Source organism: Mustela nivalis, assembly GCF_964662115.1.
Source record: "Mustela nivalis genome assembly, chromosome: 7".
NCBI classification, from domain to species: Eukaryota; Metazoa; Chordata; class Mammalia; order Carnivora; family Mustelidae; genus Mustela; species Mustela nivalis.
The window spans coordinates 127,237,177-127,255,182 of NC_139026.1; the positions used below are offsets into that span (position 1 = coordinate 127,237,177).

The window sequence follows — 18,006 nt, forward strand, 5'->3', positions numbered from 1 at the left end:
ATACATTTCATTCTTATTTTGGTGAAGGTGAAATTAATCAACTAGTAAAAATTGATACTGATAATTACTTTTTCACTATCAAAGGCAAAAAAAAAAAGATTCTGACTAGTGTTAAGTGTATATGTTATCTTTTTATGAATGCTGGTATTGTTGCATTAAGTTTCTTGAACTTGAATATTCTTTATGACTGAAATTGTGTGCCCAACAGAAATGACCCGTCAGACTTGTGTAGGCTTTTTTGTTTAGTTAACACATGACCCACAATTTCAGTTTTTCTGACTGTGGTTAAGAGCAAGTGTTTGGGGGCACCTGGGTGGCTCAGTGGGTTAAGCCGCTGCCTTCGGCTCAGGTCATGATCTCAGGGTCCTGGGATCGAGTCCCGCATCAGGCTCTCTGCTCGGCAGGGAGCCTGCTTCCTCCTCTCTCTCTCTCTGCCTGCCTCTCTGCCTACTTGTGATCTCTCTCTGTCAAATAAATAAATAAAATCTTTAAAATAAAAAAATAAAAAAAATAAAAAAATAAAAGAGCAAGTGTTTGGATCTGGTCAAACTTGACTTTGACTCTTAGGCCATTCCCTTAATAATAACTGTACGATTGGGAAATTTTGATCATCTCCGAATTATAAAATTAAGAATACTAATATCTGCATTTCCAGTATTTGTAAGAATTTTTCTTTAAAATCACAATGCATAGATACTGTTTAGCACAGTGCCTAAGTTATTGGGGGAGCGCACTTGCCTGTCTGCATTTTCTACTCTGCCTAATAATGAAAGAACTTAGCTCAGAGATCCCAGACCATGATCTCTAGAAGAGGCAGCAGGGGAAATTTGTGAGCTGTTTTTGATTTGCATATTGGAAGAAAGAGAGATTAAAATAAATAACAGCCCTGCAAAGTGGGACTCCTAAGTGGTTATCTGCGGACCTGGGATCAGAGGGCCAGGAGAAGGCATGTGCAAACCCACCGGAAACGATACGCAAATACTTGAGTCTATGTATACATTCTCATTTTCTAGCTTTCACAGATTCTCACTGTGGCCCTCAACTCCCAAAGGGTAAAGCACCAGACTTCCTAAATGACGACCAGCCCAAAAGAGCAAAAAAAAAAAAAAAAAAAAAAAAATCAAAAGATGAAGGAGGTTAAATGTTCTAAAAAGTCTAGTAATTTTTGAATTATTATTCCTTCTTTCTCTTAACCTTTCTATTGCTAAAGCAGTTGGGGAGGGGAAAAGAAGAGGACATTGACGGGAGCCGTGTATCCTGCAGGGGAGGAGAACTTTCCCTTTCTTCCCTTCTGGGTTCTTTGGCTGGTCTCATAATTAAATTGACATGAAACAGATGAACAGGAAAAAAACAAATTTAATTGTGTACATACGGGAACCCATAAAAATATGAGACTCAAAGAAATGACCAAAGCAGGCGGCTGTTTCAGAAAAAAGACACAATACATTTTTGGAGAACTGACAAAGCAGAGGTTCGGGCTTGAAGTCGCAAATTAGTGAAGATGTAACAAAGTTTGTTCATACAGCATTTTTGGCCTTGAATTCCCCCTCTCTGGGGGTAAAGACATTTTCTACCCTCCTGGTACAGGGTGGGTGTCTTCAAATGGGAGATTTATTTTCTGCTCTCAGGGGGACAAAGGAGGTTCAGAGTGTCCTTGCACCAGCTGTTTCTTGAGTAACTTTAATTCCAAATAATGAGTATGCTGAAACTGGCATATTTTGGGGTGGCCTAGTCTGTTCTGCAGGCCCGCCTTTGAAATCCCCAAGGAGTTTCTCAATTCAGAGGTTGAGTTGGTAGATTGCTCTAGTATTTTACTGAATTGGTCTTCTTAGTCTTGAAAATAAATCAATTAAAAAAATTTTAATTGAGGTATAGAGGACATACAATATGATGTTAGTTTCAGGTCAGCGTAGTGATTTGACATTTACATACACTGTGAAGTGCTCCCCGTCGTAAGTCTAGTTCCATCTGTCACCATGCAAAGTTGTGACAGTATCATGGACTGTGTTCCCTGTGCTGTGCTCCACATCTCAATGACTTATTTATTTTAGAACCAGAAGTTGGTACCTCTTAATCACCTTCATCTATTTTGACCACCGCCCCACCTCTCTCTGCTCTGGCAACCACCCGTTTGCTCTGTGTATCCATGAGTCTGTCTCTGGTTTTGTTGGTTTATTTATTTTGGTTTTTAGACTCCACATATAAGTGAAATAATACCGTATTTGTCTTTCTCCGTCTGACTTATTTCCCTTAACATAATAGTACTCTGGAGGTCCATCCATGTTGCTGCGAATGACAAGGTTTTGTTTTCATGGCTTTTTCTAAACAAATGTTTATACACACATGCACACAAACTCACCGTATCTTTAGCCATTCATCTATTGATGGACACACTTAACTTACTTCCATATCTTGGCTATTGTCGATAAAACTACCATGAACATAGGGGTGAATATATCGTTCTCAGTTAGTGTTTTCATTGGGAGGGGGGTAAATACTACAAAAGTAGAATCACTGGATTGTATGGTATTTCTATTTTTAATTTTTTGAGGACCTTCCTGCTGTTTTCCATAGTGGATGTACCAATTTACATTCCCACCAACAGTGCACGAGGATTCTCTTTTCCCCACATCCTTGCCAACACTTATTCTTTCTTGTCTTTTTACTACTCGCCATATTGACAGGTGTGAGGTGATCTCTCATTGTGGTTTTAATTTGTATTTACCTGATGATTAGTGATGGTGAGCATCTTTCCATGTATCTGCTGTCTGTATGTCTACTTTGCAAAAATGTTTACTCAGGTCCTCTATCCATTTTTAGATCAGATTTTTTAGGGTATTGAGTTGTATGATTTTTTGATATTTGGGTTATTAACACCTTATCAGATTTATCGTTCACAAATATCTTCCTGTTCAGTATTTGTTCTTTCCTTTTGATGATGGTTTCATAATTAGGTATTTAGAAAGAGACATTCCTCTGGAAACAAAAATGATGGTTAATGATTAGAGTAAATTATAAACCTAGTCAGAGTTCTATAGGTCATCAGTTAAGACTTCTAGATTGAACTCAAAGCATTTTCAGATAGAATGAGGACAGGCAGTAGCAATCGGACAGATTTCCTAGTTTGCAGTTGGGATGTCTCTGGTGATTTTCATGAGCAGCCATACCACAATAGGCATGAAGATGGTTTATGCAAGAGCTGTTGTGGTGATTTCCCTGAAGTTCATACCAAGTTGTCCAACTTTAGTTTGCATAGCTTTAGAAAAAGAGCAGTTTTACTTCTTAGTGATTCCAAGTCACAGGGTGGGAGAAAATTGGAATTTTGGAAAATTGGAAGTCGGTTATTTTGGAACATTGTAGCCAGATATTGGAGAAAACTAGAAGCATTCAAATCCAGTTAGTTTATAATAGAAAACATAAATCAATTAACGGGACTGGAATCTGATATCCAAAAGGGTTTATTTATAGCTTTCCGTTGAAACAGATTTTTTCTCGGGGCACTTACCCTTATTTCTATCAAAGATAATAAAAGTAAGACTAATGTTTTTAAAAAAAAAAAAAGTCTAGTCCCATTATACTTGGCCTGATTATTTACATTAAGTGCAGCAAGAATAGCGGTTGACCATATGGACTTTTCAAAGTTTGCTTTGCTGAAACATTTTTTCAAAGATTTGTTTATTTATTTGAGAGGGAGGGGGAGAGAGAGAGAGAGAGAGAGAGAGAGAGCGAGCAGGGGGAGGGGCTGAGAGGGAGGAGAGAAAATCCACCGGGAGGTCAGTAGGGAAAAAGAGTGATTTTTTCATTTTTGTACATGAGTAGACTTTACTAAATTGCTATAGGTCATAGGTAGCTGAAGGAGGGCTGTGGAGGAGAAGGGAGGGAGTAGACAAAGTTTTCCTTAAATCTCAAGAAATAACTTAAAAAACCCAGAGGTATTTCAAACAAAAAGTCAGGAAAATAATAATCATCCTCATCAATTCATTTAGCCCCATATAATTAATTATTCTGCTTGAATTTAGTGTTTCCATTAGTTCTGGAAATTCTTTTTTTTTTTTTTTTGTTAAAGATTTTATTTATTTATTTGACAGAGATCACAAGTAGGCAGAGAGACAGGCAGAGAGAGAGAAGAGGAAGCAGGCTTCCTGCTGAGCAGAGAGCCCGATGCGGGACTCGATCCCAGGACCCTGAGATCATGACCTGAGCCGAAGGCAGCGGCTTAACCCACTGAGCCACCCAGGCGCCCAGTTCTGGAAATTCTTACCCAGTTCAGTGATACGGTCTTTAAGTTATCAGAAACCTCTCTCCTAAAAAAGAAAAGAAAAAAAAAAAAAGAAACCTCTCTCCTAAAGTACTTGTCAGAGTCCTTTGCATGAACCTCTCATAACTTTGGTTAAAGATCTGATGAGAGTTCATTATAATGCGATTGACAAGGAAAATTGGTTGTCTCTGTAACATACATTTTAAAATAATAACTAGAGGAGCACCTGGGAAAACTGCTTCTCCCTCTCCCACTCCCTCTGCTGTGTGCCCTCTCTTGCTATGTCTCTCTCTGTCAATAAATAAATAAAATCTTTTTTAAAAACTAAAAAAAATAATAACTAGAATTACGACTGATCGCATTATGCCAGGTCACATCATAGTTTGAGGAATTTCATACAATTTCTAGAACACTTATAATTTCTGTATATATTTTGTCTGAAGAATGTTTAGCATCACTTCTTATTTGACAATTTAACATATCAAATAAGTGTAATACCTCTCTTTTTATAAGGGTTGGGGGAATAACTCTTTTGAGATAGTCTATGAATCCTCTACAAAATCCCAAACTTAGTTTGAGGTCAGAAAGACTTCATTTAGAATTTGATTTGGGGAAGCTTCTTCAAAAATATCAAAAGGTTTTGGACGCTTGACCAAATAGGATTGTGGAACATTACAAAATTTAAGACTTAATGTGCTCTTTAACCAAACTTAAACAATAAAAGATTATAAAAACAAATACAGAAGGTTACACAGTTGTGAGCAAAACTTAGTTCATTGATTATTGAGAAGATTCAGTTTTCTTAAGTAAGCAAAGATGTGATTAAAACAAAATGGAGATCAGGAAATTATTTTGGTTTTGTTTTGTTTTGTTTTGTTTTAAAGATTTTATCTATTTATTTGACAGAGAACACAAGTAGGCAGAGAGGCAGGCAGAAAGAGAGGTAGGGAAGCAGTCTCCCTGCTAAGCATAGAGCCTGATGTAGGGCTCGATCCTGGACCCTGGGATCATGACCTGAGCTGCAGGCAGAGGCTTAACCCACTGAACCACACAAGCACCCCAAGAAATTATTTTGGTCAGACATATAATCTTTGCTTTCTAGGCAGATTTACTAAAAGGTAGAAAAAAATCTCTCATGGTCTCATAATCAGCAGCAGACCAAGAGTCCAAAGAACTTTGTCCCTTTTGCAGATGAAAGAAAATTAAGATTTATTTTTACATAAACACCCTATTAAAGCTTATTTTTAAAAACCTTTATGTTTATAATTCAACGTTAGCCAACTGGATTGCACAAGATAAAATTCTCTCCCTCTTTCTTTCTGTCTCTCTCTTCCCAACTGCCTGCTTCCATTTCGTTTGTCCTCTGTTTCCCTTTTCCTCATTCTGAAATAGCCGGTTGTATTTTAGGACAAAATTAGTGTCTTTTAACAAAAATGCATGTCCATATCTGATACTTTTTCTTGCCCCAGAAGATTTTTCACTTTTCTTGTAAAAAGATTTCTGTCCTTTATTACTGCCACTTGATTTATTATGCCTCTATTTTTTAAATTTTTAAAAGATTTTATTCATTTGAGAGTAAGAGAGACAAAGATAGTGACAGAGAGCATAAGTGAGGAGGAGAGGGAGAAGCAGGCTCCCCACTGAGCAGGGAGCCCCACGTGGGGCTCGATCCCAGGATCCCGGCATCATGACCTGAGCCGGAGGCAAACACTTAACGACTGACCCACCCGGCACTGCTGTATTTCTATTTTAATTATATTTATTAATTAGAATTCATTCTTAACTCTTAGAAACTATAACTTCTAATAAAAACTAAGAAATAACGCAATTATGAACTTTGTATCAGCATACTTTAGATTAGCAAAATTATGAATACATTTTATAATTCTTAGAAACATAGGCTTCCTCATAGTTTAATTTTTAAGTGTGGTACACATTTACTAACAGACTCAAATATCTTTAGTTCCTCTGTAATAAGCCAAAATTGGGTAAAACTTCTGTTTGGTAATTAATGTTTCAGTATTCTATCTTAGTTAGAAATTATCTAGGTAATACAATAAGACAATTGTTTAGAATGAGAGCTCCCTAAAAATAATTTCTTTTCTTCAAATACAGATATTTTTTCAATTCTAAGATCCTTCGTGTGCCCATTGATCAGTAAGATCTTATATTTATCTCAATAGCAACTCAAACCAGTAAGCCTTTTTATGGCTTCACCATGGATACAAGAAATGTCCCAAAAGAGAGTACAAAAGGGGTAGCCTTTACAAGACCCAGAAAATCACTCCCAGCGTTAGCCTAAGAAAACAAAGATCTGGGGTGCCTGGGTGGCTCAGTGGGTTAAGCCTCTGCCTTCAGTTCAGGTCATGATCTCAGAGTCCTGGGATTGAGTCCTGCATCAAGCTCTCTGCTCAGCCGGGAGCTTGCTTCCTCCTCTCTCTCTGCCTGCCTCTCTGCCTACTTGTGATCTCTGTCTGTCAAATAAATAAATAACATCTTTAAAACAAAACAAAAGAAAAAAACAAAATAATTTCCTGCTGTCCATTTTATTTTAATCACATCTTTGCTTACTTAAGAAAACTGAATCTTCTCAATAATCAATGAACAAAGTTTTGCTCACAACTGTGTAACCTTCTGTATTTGTTTTTATAATCTTTTATTGTTTAAGTTTGGTTAAAGAGCACATTAAGTCTTAAATTTTGTAATGTTCCACAATCCTATTTGGTCAAGCGTCCAAAACCTTTTGATATTTTTGAAGAAGCTTCCCCAAATCAAATTCTAAATGAAGTCTTTCTGACCTCAAACTAAGTTTTTAGGCCAAGAAACAATAAGTTTGTGAAGAATTAGCAAAGCAAAGAGGTTTGGGCAAATCAATGAAGTAACAAGGCCTCAGATTCCCGATCTCTAGCCATAAGGGTGCCTTCCCCGTCCTGGTAAACAGAGTGTGTTCAGGTGGGGGATTTGTTACCTGCCTTCTGGGGGGACAAAGGAGAGTCAAAGAATTTGTTCTGCGCCAACTGTTTATTAAGTAACTTCAAGTCAAAATAATTTTTATTCCACTTTGGAATTTTTGGAGGTGGACTGTTCTGCTCTCCTTCAACTCCTGTATGTCATAAAACAAATAAACAAATAAATGGTCTGCATCATTTTTCAGGGATAAATTGCACTTACATGGAACCAGAATGTTATAAAGCCCTGGTGGCTAACATCCGTACATGGGGCTGCTCTAAAGGATCATCACAGGGATGCTGGCTTTATCACCTGGAGCTGTCAGAATGTGGGATTTCACCTAGCCCCACCAAACAGTCGGTTCATAGAAAAAGATAATTTTGCACGATTCCAACAGAGAATCACCCAAGTATTTTTGTTAAAATTGAAAAAACTTGAAAGAGAACTTTACACATCAAAGTCACTAATTGAAAGTGATTACTACTGGAGGCACCTGGGTGGCTCAGTGGGTTAAAGCCTCTGCCTTCGGCTGGGGTCATGATCCTGGGGTTCTGGGATCGAGCCCTGCATCGGGCTCTCTGCTCAGCGGGGAGCCTGCTTCCCCCTCTCTCTCTCTGCCTACTTGTGATCTCTGTCTCAAATACATAAATAAAATCTTTTTTTTAAAAAGTGATTAGTACTGAGGCACCTGGGTGGCTCTGTTGTTAAGCATCTGCCTTTCGGCTCAGGTCATGATCCCGGGGTCCTGGGATCGAGACCTGTGTTGGGCTCCCTGCTCAGCGGGAGGCCTACTTCTCCCTCACCCCCTCCCCCTGCTTGTGTGGTCTCTCTCTTTCTGTCAAATAAATAAATAAATAAATAATCTTTCCCAGAAGAGTGATTAGTATTAAAAACATTACGTATTATGGAGCTCCTGGGTGGCTCAGTTGGTTGGACATCCAACTCTTGATTTTGGCTTAGTTTGTGATCTTGGGGTCCTGAGATCCAGCCCCAAGGCTGGCTCTGAGCTCAGTGGGGAATCTGCTTGAGAATCTTTCTCCCTCTGCTTCCGCCCTTCTAACCCCCACCCCTACTCATGGGCATGTGCCCGTGCCATTGCTCTCTCTCTCTCTCTTAAATAAATAAAAATATAAGAAATATTAAAGGAAATGTGTATGTATAGGAAACACCACCATCTCATCTCTTTGGGTCAAATATTTTTGTTCTGGCAAGTTATATCCCAGTCGTTTTCCATGAGCTTACATATTCTTATGGTTGTAACCAGAGTGTACAAACTCTTCTGGATTCTGCCTTTTCCTTCAGCTGTGTTTTGAGGTCACTTTTTAAATCACAGCCTGATACAGTAGTGTGCGGATTTACCATAGTTTGTCTAAATACGATGGTCGTTTATTTCTTGGAATTTTCTTGCATTTTTTACTTTTGTTTTTATAGATAAATCAATCTGTAATAACAGTTTTGAGCATCTGGCTTTTGGCTCTGTTAAATAACTTTCTTGAGATGAAGTCTCAGATATGGAATTCACATAGTGAGTGGGTTTGAATGTTCTTATGTCTCTGGCTTTGCTTTCCATATCTCTTTTCAAAATGATTATACCAGTTGTACATGCCAACACAGTGTGAATACTGTACTAACTTCCTAACAATACACCCCACATTAAGTATTAATAACTACTTGAAAACATAACAAATGGCACAATGTCTTCATTTCTATTCAGTAGACTTCTCGCAAAGGTGAGTATTTCACGGAATATTTGTAAATTCTTTGGATCTGTGTGTAAATATTTTATTCGGTTTCTAGGGTTTAGATTCTAATGTTATTTTTATTTGTTATATATTAGTAGAATTACAGAATAAACTATTAGACAGTGTTTTCCCCTGCCCAGTCCCAGACATCAATATATTTCCTTTTGTACAAACTGATCCTACATTTAGATTGCATCACCCTGCTGGTATCACTAAAGGGTACACTAGTGTGAGACAATAGCATATTGGGTTTGATTAAAATCAACTCTACACTAGTCAAAAAGATCAAGCCTTAATTTTGGAAAGTGAAAGGAAAAGCTTCAACTTTGTTTAGATATCTATCTGACTTTGTGCAGAGAGAGAATGACTCTCCACAAAATAACGTGGAGACCACATCTGACTCAACCTGTAGTTATTATGAGGAGTGTATTCTGTCTTGGCTTTAGGTTCCTAGATTTTGCACCATCGAGGAATAGGTCATCAGGTTGTTGATTCAGGGCTGTCAGAGCTCAGAAATAGCCCTGTACCCTTAGAACTTCCCACAGGGATCCCCCTTAAGTCACCATCCCAGGGCATGCAGTCTCCCCAAATCTTCCCATAGAGTTGGAGAACTAGAACTTTCTATACTCTTTCTTGGCAAGGAAACTGCTGTCATTTGGACTTTAATGTTATCTATTAGCTTTATAAACAGTGCTTAATTGTCTTCAAACCTTGGTCCAATTATATAAGACATTGTTTTGGTTAGAAGCATTCTAGGTATCAGAAAAAAGAAAAATCTGACCCCTGATATACCCAAGTTCCTTGTCTGTGCCACCAACACACCTGAAGGTTCCACACGCTCTGCTACAGATGCCCTCTTCTCAGAGTCTGATTTGAACCATCCTGGGCCTCATCATCTCAGTTCCTCAAAGACTGCAGAAAATGGCCTTGATTGGAGAGAACACTACAGGATTTGGGAACATGATTAGATGAACACAGCTCACTGCACTAAAAGGAGAAGAAAAAGATATTTTTTCTTGGTTGTAGCTCTTGTGTCTTCATTTGGAAGCAAGTCTATTAACATCAGTAGGTGTGTTTTCTCACCTACAAAATGAGAGTAATAATTCTCTCTGCATTCCTCCATATTGGAGGTTGTAAAGGTCCATGGGGTGGGGGTGGGGGCTTACAAAAAGTAATTAAAACATCAGTATAGCTGTTTCTAGTTTGGTCTTCCCTCTGAAGCCCTAGGGATTGCTTGAAGACCATACCTTTGATATCAGTATGCATAAAATCCAGTAATCTAACCTCACATCATACCCCACACACACATTTTTTCTTTTTCTCCTTTTCCTTTCTCTTTCTTTTCTTTGGGGGGGGGTCTCTCTTGTCTTGGCATCATGTTATCGTAGCATAAAAGCTGATGAGCCTGAGGTTCCGCCTTGCTGGGTCCAGGTTTATGACCACTTTCATGACTTCCTTTAATAAGGTTTAATGTTCAATAAAAACACATGCTTGAAAGCTAAGTGCCACATAGATGGGTTCTGTGAGTCATTCACAGCTCTGCCTCCAAAGCTTTTACAGTGGACTTTCATGGTAGACTGAATAATTAATGCCAATTGATGCTTGCGTGGTTTTTGTTTTTTGTTTTTTGTTTTTATTTGACAGAGAGAGACCACAAGTAGGCAGAGAGGCAGGCAGAGAGAGAGAGAGGGAAGCAGGCTCCCTGCTGAGCAGAGAGCCCAATGCGGGACTCGATCCCAGGACCCTGAGATCATGACCTGAGCCGAAGGCTGAGGCTTTAACCCACTGAGCCACCCAGGTGCCCCTGTTTGGGTGTTTTTAAAAAAGCCTCTGCACATGCACTCGAATATAACCACATGAAAAAGAAGTAACTTCACGATATTGCCAGAAATACTAATCACCTGCACATGATATGTGTTGAGTGCTACCCAGATGAAATTAAATGAGATCTCTATCATGGAGTATCTTGCCATTTATTCAGATAGTGTTAACAAGATTAAAAAAAAAAAGATGTATGCATCTGTGCAGATACTGGGACAGAAAGAACCATGAGTCTCTCCACCATAGAGAGAATAAATACTTAGAGCATCCCCAGGGTAAAAGATCCATTGACAGTGCGGAAGTTGTGGAATTCAGTTCAGTGTAACAGTAGGGAAAGGATAGGTCTGTGCAACGTCTCTTGAATGTGATCGAGTTGACTTACCTGTGTCTTTCGCTATGAAGATCTAAGACGGTGAATGAGGCTGAGTTTGAGCTCAGGAAAAGTTGAGAGCTTAAAGAGCTCTCCAACCTGCTTCTCTTCTCTTGTGTCTCCTGTGAAAGGTAGGAATCCAAAGGCCATTGTAGAAGTCACGACAGGACTCAGGGTTCCCATGAGAACTGTCACGTGACTGCTTCTGTGTAACTGTTGAGAAACGTGGTGCTGGAGCCGGAAGAGCTAATTGGTAGAGACGTTGAAGGTTGTTTAAAGAGAGCCCCAAAGAACAGTGGTTTCTGGGCTCCTGGTTAATAAAGCTACCTTAGCTAATGAGGGATCGTTTGTGCGAATAATAAAGGGTCCCCGTTGCCGAGGCAGTATCTGCTTTTGGGTTAAAAAAAAAAAAAAATGTGTGTGTTTGTTTAATTTCTACAGCTGAGTGAGAGGCCTGCCTTCTCTGGGGCTGCTTTTCATTCTCACAGCGTAAACCTAGAACTCATAATGCCATTAAAATGGAAGGCGTTATGCTGGGTGAAGTAAGCTGCAGCAAGATGGCGGATCTATGCATGTTCCGCCTAACAGGAGGGACCTGCAGCAGGCAGACTGCCAGAGCCAGAGGGTAGAATGGCGGTTGCTGGGAGCTGGGGGGAGGGGGAGGAAATGGGGAAGTGTGTTTCATGGGGACAAGGCTTCAGTCTGGGATGATGGAAAGTTCTGGAGATGGATAAAGTTGATGGTTGCACAACAATGTGAATCTACTTTTTTTTCCCAAGATTTTATTTATTTATTTGACAGAGACACAGCGATAGAGGGCACACAAGCAGAGGGAATGGGAGAGGGAGAAGCAGGCTTCCCACCGAGCAGGGAGCCCGATGTGGGGCTGGATCCCAGGACCCTAGGATCATGACCTGAGCTGAAGACAGAAGCTTAACAACTGAGCCACCCAGGCGCCCCAACAATGGGAATGTACTTAGTGCCACTGGTCTGCGTACTCCAAAATAACTAAAATGTTATACATTTATGTTTCTCTATTTTACCACAGTTTTTAAGATGCAATTAAAGGGGCGCCTGGGTGGCTCAGTCAGTTGGACCTCTGACTCTTGGTTTTGGCTCAGGTCATGATCTTAGGGTCGGGGAATGGAGCCCCACCTCCTGCTCCCCCGCTTGGCATGGTAGAGGCTGCTTGGGATTCTCTCTTTCCCTTTCCCTCTGCCCCTTCCCTTGCTCAAGTGCTCTATCTCTCCAGAATAAATAAATAAACAAATAAATAAATAAAATGCAATTCACAAAGAAGCTTGTAGTAAGCGTGTATGTTGAATGAGGCCATATGCCGTGTATGTATTATTTAATCCTCACAGCAACCCAGGGAGGTGGACCCAAGACCATCTCTCCAGGTGAGGCATCTGAGCACAGCCAGGAAGGTATCAAGCCGAGGGCTACACAGGTACCAGCGGCAGAAGCAGGGAACGCCGGTCAGGGGGCAGCTTCTCACATGCACACACAGACCTGCCGGTGCATGACTTCCTTTTTCTTTTTCTCCCCTCTGGTAACTGTGCTCTTTACCGCCTAGGCCCCCACTGCTATTGCAGATTTCTTTAGGGAATAGGGGCATGGGTTCATGAGGCTCCTCCTGGACATCTGAGCCCTGAATGTACAGCAGCAACAGTGAGGCTGCCCGCCAGCCCTCCAGGAGTCAGCCGGGCACCCCAGACCTTCTGCAGACCAGCCCCACGCTCCTCCCTTGGAGTTCATGAAAATCACACACTACACCTGCTACCACCATTGGTTCTCAAAATTAACTTGTGCTTTAAAATCATTTTAACCCTCTCTAAATGAACCACTTTCATTTCAATGGTTTTTTTTTTTAATCTTCCAGAATAATCCATAAGGGGGAAAAAAAAAGTTGTTTTTTCCTTATCATTATGTCCCAGCTACTTTTCAGAAAAACAAGAGCAGACTCATTCCCACAGGGAATGTATGTAAAAGCCAAGTAAAGATATTTTCGTAAAGACTATGTTTATCCCATTTTTTTTAACTTTTTTTTTTTTTCTGAAATCTGTCTTTATAACCAGATTTCACTAAGGTTGTTGTTGGTGTTGTTGTTGTTGTCAGTTTGTTTATTTTAGGGTATGTTGCTTTGTTTTGAGATGTTTGTTTTGCACTTAAATGCTTTGGACCACGTATATTCTCTATCCCATCATCCTGGTGAATTGCAGATTAGAAGACTATTGTGGAATAAATTAAGTTACGTAAAATGAGCAACAAGGTGGTTGGGGGACTGAGCTAAGATATCTTTTGCTGATTCTGGTGATCATTGCCTCTTTATGCCATTTTACCTCTGTTTTTCAATTGGGTGAAATGATGAACCTAAATGATGATACTTCCGACATCCAGAAATTTCAGTGTCTTTCAAAATCTTGTTGGAAACACATGCGATTCAAACATTCCCACTTTCTACCTTTTTCTTTTTATCAGGGGAAACCAGCTGGCCTGTACCAGCTGAGAGAAATCATTTCCAACCCAGTATATTTGCATAACTTCCTCTCTGCCCTTAATCTGGAACAAAGGAAACAAAATAATAGGCCAACACAATGAATCAAATCAAGTTCTTAATTACGGAATTAAGAAACTTTTTAACATAATTTAAGAGTCCAGGCTTGTGTTTCTTTCAAAGTTAACTCTTATTGGGAGCTTTTTGCTAATTAGTTCATCAATACAGTACGTCGAAATGCTGACAGTTTTTGCAAACCTAAGAAAAATAATTATGACACTTAAAACACAAATATAGACGTGCCAAATTTCAAATCCTCTGTCGTCTTGCCGCTTTCTCGAGGGTGGTTCAGTTTTTCCTAATAAGGACTTTTGACCAGCTCGCAGGACTCTGACAGATGATATTTCTACAGGTCTGGTTGTTTCCTGTGCATTCACTGAAGTGTCTGAGCCGAACAAGGCAGGACTGGCCTCATTCACCAATGACGTCTTCTGCCTCAAAGTCCACTTTAACACCCAAGTCCGTCTCATTAGACTTCATTCTTCCCCTTCAGAAAGATAATGTCTCCTTATTTGGTATTCATGTTTTCTTTCAGATTGCATGCATTGAGATGCTCTTTTACATATCCTGTCTCACTACCGGGCTCCTCTGTGAAGCTGGGGGGGCAACATGGCATCTGGTGCTGTTCATTCTTACAACACCAGAGAACATAATTGCTTTATCGCAAGATAGCCCGTGTCACCACCGTATAAATGTTCTTAGGCTAAGGAATTTGGTCAGTCCTAACGTTATCATGTGAGTGTACTGAAGTAGAGAGCCGTGGGATTGATAAATTGGGAAAAGAGAAGAGTAGCCAGAAAAGGGGAATGATAAGCAAGTACATTGCTTAAAAGCATTCCGAGAGTTCCAGTTCTAAGAACTCTTACTCACTTTGTTTTACTGCCTGCTGGTGGCTTTGGAAGAGTTGCTCTCCCTTAGATGTGTCATTTTTCAATAATCTATTCTCAATTGTTATGTGAACGGCAGGAGGATACATGGATTTAGTTGGGGAACTATTTTTTTTTTTAAGATTTTATTTATTTATTTGACACAGAGAGAGAGATCACAAGGAGGCAGAGAGGCAGGCAGAGAAGAGGAGGAAGCAGGCTTCCTGCTGAGCAGAGAGCCCAATGCAGGGCTCGATCCCAGGACTCTGGGATCATGACCTGAGCCAAAGGCAGAGGCTCAACCCACTGAGCCACCCAGGCGCCCCGGAGAACTATGTTTTAAGTAATCCTGAAAAAAAAAATTTCTTCATGGCATTTCATCATCGTTTTTAAGGGAGAACATTTTATATAAAATATCCAGCACAATGTGAAATTATTAGTGTTTTGGGTGGTTCTCATCTTCTGAGTAAATGAGTGAATATATAAATTTGTATCTACGAGGGGTATATGGGGGCATATTTTGAATTTCAAGCCCACATTATCTGTAGCAAAATTATAAATTATTCTTCTTATTCAGGAAATGTTATATTTGGGAGCAGGAAAATGGGATCTATTCAGTTAGAGGATCATGAGAGATAAAAATCGTCTTATAATTTCTTTTTTCTAAGAGATACCGTTCTTAAACAATAATATAACTTCAGTTTTAATTCTAGATGATCTTAAGTTTTCAAATTAGAATTGGAATTTTAAAATGTATGACTGTGGATGAAATCTGTATTTTTATGTCCTTGGAAAAATCTTTCTTAGGGGCATGGCTCCTCTCAACTGTTTTCAGTTCACTGATTAGATGATATAAACTGAGTGTGTAAGCGTTCCTTTTCTTTACAGTGGACTGATCTGTGTTGATTTAGTGTAAGGTACACATCAAAGTAAAATGACCTGCAAAGACATCTGAAACTAATTGAAGGGAAAAAGAGAGAATGTAATGCTCCGGGGATTAACGAACTACTGACATTTCTTACTCATTGGCATCTAGTTTGAGAGTATGGGTTTAGATTTCCAGCCTTATTTCCCTTAAAAAAAAAAAAAAAAATTCCACAGGCTGCTCTCTGGCAGTTGAGATCTTTGTATTAATCCTACTTATCCTAAAAGATCTGTTTAGTCTATTAACTCCGACAATATCCATTATCTATGTCTTTGCCTAGAGATGTTACAATGAAATATTATGAGCAAAGTCTTATTTCTAGTACAAACAATAAATCGTTCCTGACCTTCATCAAACTCTTAAGAATTCTGGTTCATGTTTTGAAAACTCTTGGAATTTCTTAATGCCAGCAAGTGGCTCATAGCCTGATGAGTACTCGATTGGTGTCAAAATGGAATGAATGTTTCTTTAAAAAGCTGGAATAGGCTTTAATTAGATGGGTGACATTAGACACATCACCCAGTGTCTCTGAGAGTCCATTTCCTTATTTTTCCAATCAAGCCATCATGACATGAGCCCTATATGGGCCTCGAGGATCAAATATAATCTTTGTGTAAGTCTTGAAAATAGTGAAGTGCTCTGTGATGATAAGGGGTTAACCATTTGACAAGCATCTGTAAAGGACTGACGTGTCTTTTTCCTCCTGACCTGAGCCTTTGCTCGCCTACCATCTGACCAATCTTGGGAACGGTCTCCTTGGTACAATTCCAAGACCTTCTCGTTGTGCCTGGTCCTAACCCCCCAGTGCACCTTCCATTCCACCTACCCCTCCGCTGCCTTGCTCTGCCCTTAAAGAGGCCCAGACGCTGCCGGAACAGTGCTGGGGATAGGAAGCAGGTGGCCCATACCCACGCAGTCGCCATGGGGCCTGAGGGAGCTGAGTGATGTCACAGAGTAGGCAACTGTGTCAGGTGCTGCTGAGGGTCTAAGGCTGCCAAGAAAGCCCGATTCTGTGGTTTATCTTGTTTTTGTGTCTTGTTTGTTTTGCAAATTGTATCTCCAGACACCTTGGAGCCAAAGGCCTAAGAGCGGAGGAATGGGGGGGACTTAGGAGAAGGAAGGCAGAGCAAACAGTAAGAGATAGCGGCCTCTGAATCTGAAAATAGGTTCATTATCTACATATCCTACACATGGGATTGGCAGGATTCAGAGAATCAAAATATAACACACCCTTGGAACAACGCGTGGTTTCTTTCTTCAGGAGTCACTTCTGAAGGGAAGATGTGAATAGTGTGTTTCAGGGGGCTTCGATATTTCCACCACCTCTTGTTGTTGGAGCTTTCTAGATTTTTGGATGCTAGATAAAGAGCTTATGTTCTGTAAATCTTACCTTGTAGCTGTTCCTATCTACAAAGGTATGAACCTAATTAGAAAAGTCATATTAAAAAAAATTTTTTTTAAACGGGGATTTCCATATATAGCTAACCATTGGGTATTGATTTTACAAGGTGATGAATGATATCACACGAATGATTATACCTCTCGAATAAATGTCACCTTCCTTTTATTTCATTTTATGCTGCAGCAGAGCTCCTGCTAAAGCCAAGAGCTCCACTTAGAATCAAAGAGGTATCTGGTAGGAGCTCAGCTGCTTAGGCTCTCCGTGTCTGATCTCACTTTTTCTTTGTTGTTCGTAGTCTCTGAAGGAACTAGCTCGCAGGTAAAATATGAAAAACAAACAACACAGGGACACCTGAGTGGCTCAGTAGGTTAAGCATCTGCCTTGGGCTCAGGTCATGATTCCAGGGTCCTGGGATCGAGTCCTGCATCAGACTCCTTGCTCAGTGGGGAGCCTGCTTCGCCCTCTGCTGCTCCCCCCGGCTTGTGCTCACTCTTTTTTAAAAAAAGGGGGGGTGGGGGGAGAAACAAACCAACAGCACTTCTCTAGAAGGTTTTCACAGGGATGTTCCTGGTGCACTGGGGCTATAGATCCTAGGAGACCATATGTCTCACCTTGTGCAACCTCTGATGCTTTTTACACACCTTCTCTACTTGATGGGCCAGAGTTCTGGGAACCCCACTGGGGCCACCATAGTCTAGACCTCTACCCAGCTTTTTTCCTTCCACTCTGAAGCCTGATTCATCCATACAGCCCCGCCAGTCCAGCATCTGCCCCGTGCCCTGCCCGTTTAGGGCAGCACTGAGATTCCCACCATCACCAGCAGCATCACGTCCCTTGACCTAATGTACTTCATCATCACTGATTTTTTCCCCCCAATTTCTCCAATAAGCCAAGTTCTTTCCAACCTCATGGCTTTGCACCTGCTATTCTTTTTTCTTAGAAATGTTCTTTCTGTCCCTTCCTCTTATTTGTAAGCTTTCAGTTAAAGCGTAATTCTTCAGAAAGGTTTTTGCTGACTGCCCTCTATGAAGTGGTTCCTCCCATTTGTCTCTGTCCCGGGACTGAGTTTATTTGCTTCCTCCAAACGCGATTATCTGGCTTCCTTCTTGTCTGGAA

At 40.2% G+C, this 18,006-nt stretch overlaps 1 protein-coding gene and 1 long non-coding RNA gene across 11 annotated transcripts in view; one reads left to right on the forward strand and one right to left on the reverse strand.

Moving 5' to 3' along the window:
• CACNB2 (calcium voltage-gated channel auxiliary subunit beta 2) overlaps window positions 1-18,006 on the forward strand; it is a 385,488-nt gene that overhangs the window by 200,484 nt on the left and 166,998 nt on the right. The gene's annotated exons all lie outside the window — the stretch shown is intronic.
• Window positions 529-16,385, reverse strand: LOC309870049. Of its 2 annotated transcripts, XR_014314451.1 has the most exons (4): window positions 16,315-16,385; window positions 9,772-9,936; window positions 2,726-2,976; window positions 529-1,833 (listed from the first exon to the last, which is right to left on the reverse strand). It is a non-coding gene; the product is annotated as an uncharacterized lncRNA (long non-coding RNA). The 2 variants fall into 2 exon arrangements; XR_014314452.1 differs by having other exon boundaries at window positions 529-2,976.